This window comes from Cebus imitator, unplaced genomic scaffold (genome assembly GCF_001604975.1).
Source record: "Cebus imitator isolate Cc_AM_T3 unplaced genomic scaffold, Cebus_imitator-1.0 Scaffold698, whole genome shotgun sequence".
In the NCBI taxonomy this organism is placed as follows: domain Eukaryota; kingdom Metazoa; phylum Chordata; class Mammalia; order Primates; family Cebidae; genus Cebus; species Cebus imitator.
In genome coordinates, this window is record NW_016108013.1 from 348,526 (window position 1) to 353,604 (window position 5,079).

General features: G+C 38.7%; 1 protein-coding gene across 1 annotated transcript in view; it reads right to left on the minus strand.

The window, feature by feature from the left end:
• AAMDC (adipogenesis associated Mth938 domain containing) overlaps positions 1-5,079 on the minus strand; it is a 49,363-nt gene that overhangs the window by 3,282 nt on the left and 41,002 nt on the right. The window lies entirely within an intron of this gene.

The following is a 5,079-nucleotide window of genomic DNA, read 5'->3' on the forward strand; positions in this document are numbered from 1 at the left end:
AAAAAAAAAAAAAGGGTGGTGGGGCATGGTGATTAACGCCTGTAATCCCAGCATTTTGGGAGGCTGAAGCAGATGGATCACCTGAGGTCAGGAGTTCGCAACCAGCCTGGCCAACATGGTGAAACCCCGTCTTCACTAAAAATATAAAAATTAGCCAGGTGTGGTGGCAGATGCCTGTAATCCCAGCTATTTGGGAGGCTGAGGCAGGAGAATCACTTGAACCCAGGAGGTGGAGGTTGCAGTGAGCTGAGATCGCACCACTGCACTCCAGCCTGGGTGACAAGAGCAAGATTTCATCTCAAAAAGAAAGGCTCAGAGGGAAGAAAAAGAGTAGAAGAACAATTAATTCTGTACAACTTGTGTGTAGAGTGACAATTGAGGTGGGAAAAGAAAGCACTTGCATAGCATGCTAAAATTTTGACTTTAGAAAAATTTCTAACAATCTCATACTGTTACTTTCTTCTGAACTTTCTAACCTTCCCAGCTAACTCCAGGAAACTTCTTTTTATGCTTTAAAACCTACCTATCACTCTGAAAAGTCTTCCGAGTCTTCCAGGGACATTTAAGGTTTAATGTTTAACAAAGATGAATTGAGCATTATAGGATGAATTAAAGATGAATTGAGCATTACAGGCTTCTTGAACTACCTCTACATCCTCAAAGGGGATACAGGAGTTACAGTCTGGGAACTACCAGCCCAACCTACTGGGCTTCTTCACCTGTTATGTATCTACAAAAGGACAATGCTTTTAGTACTGAAGCTCACAGAGACAAAGCATTCCTTTCCTGACCCACATACCTCTATCCTTTCATTCATTCATACAGCACTTACTGAGAACTTAACTCTGTGTCAAATCTCAATATTTGTAAGCAGTAGAAATACTGAGATGAACCAAATGTTCCATGGAGTTTTATTCAGGTAAGGTTAGTGAAAATGTGCAAATATTTATAGTAGGATGAGATGAAATATAGTTGAGGATCCCAGAAGTCGGAGTGAATAAACACGAGTGGGAAACTGTCATGGAAGACATGCTGTTTTAAACTGGGTCTCGAAGTATGAGCATGAATAGGCCTTGATGCACTGGTTTCAGAAGGGATACATTCTAATGGTAGAGATGGTATAGGAAAAGAGCTGCTGAAATTATCAAAGAGATAACAAATGGGCCAGAGAAAGAAGGGTTTTCCAGTTCAGAAAGATGAGATGTTATGGAGACAGGACTGAAATTTATATATTTATGAAAGGTATGGGGGCCAGACACAGTGAGTGGCGCACACCTGTAATCCCAGCACTTTGGGAGGCCAAGGAGGGCAGATTACCTGAGGTCAGGAGTTCAAGATTAGCCTGGCCAACATGGTGAAACCCCATCTCTATTAGAAATACAAAAATTAGCCAGGTGTGGTGGCACATGCCTGTAATCCCAGCTACTCGGGAGGTTGAGGCAGGAGAATTGCTTGAACCTAGGAAGCAGAGGTTGCAGTGAGCTGAGATCATGCTGCTGCACTTCAGCCTGGGCAACAAGAGCAAAACTCCATCTCAAAAAAAAAAGAAAAATGTGGGGAGGATGAATAGGAGTTTTCATTAAATCCTGTAATAATAATGTCTTACATATTTACATTTGCAGTTTTTATTTATTTCTTTCCTTGAGATGCAGTCTTACTCTCTCCCCCAGGCTGGAGTACAGTGGCTTGATCTTGGCTCACTGCAACCTCCCTCTCCTGGGCTCAAGCTATTCTCCTGTCTCAGACTCCCAAGTAGCTGGGATTACAGGTGTGGGCCACCACATCCAGCTAAATTTTTGAATTTTTAGTGGAGATGGGATTTTACCATGTTGGTCAGGCTGGTCTTAAAGTCCTGACCTCAAGTGATCTGCCCGTCTTGGCTTCCCAAAATGCTGGGATTACAGATATGAGCCACAGTGCCCGGACAGTTTTTATTTTTATTTTTTTCAGGTGCAGTTTTTATAATATAGCTATATAAATGATTCCATGTGATTGGCATAACTATCCTGTAAAATCAGCATAAAAACATCCATTCTCGCCACTTTATAGATTAGGAAACTGAAGCTCATGAAAGACATGCAACTTGGCCAAGATGACACAACTGCAAAGTGGTACAGCTGGGATTTGAACTCAAACATGTTTGAAACTTTTAATAATAGAGCTACAAAATATCAGAAGACAAAAATAGAACTACAGGGAGAAATAGATTATACTATAATTATAGCTAGAAATTTCAACAGCTCTTTCTTAGTAATTGACAGAATACTGAGAATAGGCAAAAAGTCATTAAGAATACAGAAGATTTAGGTGGACATGGTGGTGCACACCTGTAGTTCCAACTACTCGGGAGGGAGGATCCCTTAAGCCCAGGAGTTTCATTCTAGCCTGGGCAACATAGCAAGATCCAATCTCAAAAAAATAAGACTACAGACAGTTTGAATTAAACTATCTACTAATTTGACATAATACACATTTATTGGTTAGTACTCCCAACAACTACAAAATATACATTTTTTCCCCAAGTATACATGGAGCATTCATTAAGATGAGACTATATGCTGAGCATAAGGTAGGTATCAATAAATTAAGAGGGAAATAATGAAGAATATATTATCTAACAAAATGTATTTAAGTTAAAAATTGCTAACAATAAGATATTTAGAAAAGCTACAGATAATTGGAATTTGGACAACAAAATATTTTTGAACTGAGGGATAAAGTTTAAAAATATCAAAAACTGTGGGACACAGCTAAATAAGGTTTACGGGGAAATTTCTGGCCTTAAACACTTTCAACAGAAACAGACAGAAAAATCTAAAATCTTTGGTCTAAGCCTCCACCTTCAAATGCTAGAAAAAGAACAGTAAAGTATACCTAAAGTAAGTAGAAGATAGAAATAAGGAAATAGGAAATAACCAATAGAGGAAATCAACAAGGCAAAAAGTTGGTTCTTTGAAATAGAAAATCTGCATAGTGTTATATTGGTTAGAAGTAGAATTTACAATACTAAATTTTCCAAGGTATGGGGTGGGGAGTGAGGGGGAACTCCAGGCATATATGACCTTGCTAGTAAATTCTCAAACATGTAATGGGCCAGGCGTGGTGGCTCACGCCTGTAATCCAAGCACTTTGGAGGCCAAGGCAGGCGGATCACCTGAGGTTGGGAGTTCAAGACCAGCCTGACCAATATGGTGAAACCCCGTCTCTAAAAAAAAAAAACAAAAAAACATGTAATGAAGATCTTCAACAAAATATTAGCCAATCCAATGTTGGTTGAACGTGTAAAAATCAATGTAGTTAACCACAAAATAAAGAAGAAAAAGCATGTAATCATCTCAATTAATGCAGAAAAAGAACTTGACAAAGTTTACCATCTACTATTTATGATTTAAAAAAACTTCAGCAAAATGACTGAGAGTACTAGGAGAATACTTAAAGGGCATTTATAAAAAACCTACAACCGAACATCCAATATAATGCTGAAAATTTAAATATTTTCTCCACACTGTTGGACATAATGGTTACTAGCTAGATATTTACTTCCTAATTATCTCTTGAATCTGTTCATGCCTTTCCCATCTCCACTATCACTATCCTAGTCTAAGCTGCCATATTCCCTTTTTGGAATATTTTTATTGTGGTCACTTTCTAACTGGTGTATATATATATATATATATATATATGCGCATATGGTTTCCATATATATAATATATATATATAAATATATATATATTATATATATAAAATATATATATATTATATATATAATATATAATATATATATATAAATATATATATATTATATATATAATATATAATATATATATATATTATATATTATATATATAATATATAATATATATATATATATAGAGAGAGAGAGAGAGAGAGAGAGAGATTTACACTTGTCACCCAGGCTGGAGTGCAATGGTATGATCTCTGTTCACTGCAAACTCCACCTCCCAGGTTCAAGCAATTCTTCTGCCTCAGCCTCCCAAGTAGCTGGGATTATAGGCACCTGCCACCACACCCAGCTAATTTTTTTATTTTTAGTAGAGAAGGGGTTTCACCATGTTGGCCAGGCTGGTCTTGAACTCCTGCCTCAGGTGATCCACCTGCCTCAGCCTCCCAAAGTGCTGGGATCACAGGCATGAGCCACTGCGCCTGGCCTCCATAAAACTTATATTGTAGTAACTTCTAAGTGGTTTTCATAAGACAACTCTATGCCTTTCCAATTATCCATTCTTCAAACAGTAGCCAGAGTGATCTTTTCAAAACACAAATCCAGCCGGATGTGCATGCCTACAGTCCCAGGTACAAGGTAGGCTGAGGCAGGAAGACTGCTTGAGTCTGGGAGTTTGAGGCAAGCCTGGGCAATACAGTGAGACCTCATCTCTAAAACAACAAACACCACAAAACAAATCCATTCATATCACCCTTCTGCTTACTAGCATTAAATAGCTTCTCATGGCCCTCAGAATAAATCCCAAACCCCTTAACATGGTCTGTAAATTCCCAGCTGCCTCTCCAGCCTCATTGTAGACCACTTTCTTCATGCTCCATACTCCACTGACACTGACCTTCTATCACTTCTTCAACCATAGCACACTCTTCCTCACTTTAACAAGATGAAAAGAATGTCTACAGATTAGGAGAAAATATTTGAACATCGCATGTTGACAAAGGACTTCTATTCAGAATATACAAAGAACTTTCGTAACACAGCACTAGGAAAATAACTGAATCATTTAAATGGACAAAATACTTGAAAACTTTAGCAAAGGATATATGGCTGGTTACCATGCACAGGAAAAGACTCTCAAAATCATTAGTCACTATAGAAATGCATATTAAAACTACAATGAGGCCAGGCGCGGTGGCTCACGCCTGTAATCCCAGCACTTTGGGAGGCCGAGGCGGGTGGATCACGAGGTCAAGAGATCGAGACCATCCTGGTCAAAATGGTGAAACCCCGTCTCTACTAAAAATACAAAAAATTAGCTGGGCATGGTGGCGCGTGCCTGTAATCCCAGCTACTCAGGATGCTGAGGCAGGAGAATTGCCTGAACCCAGGAGGCG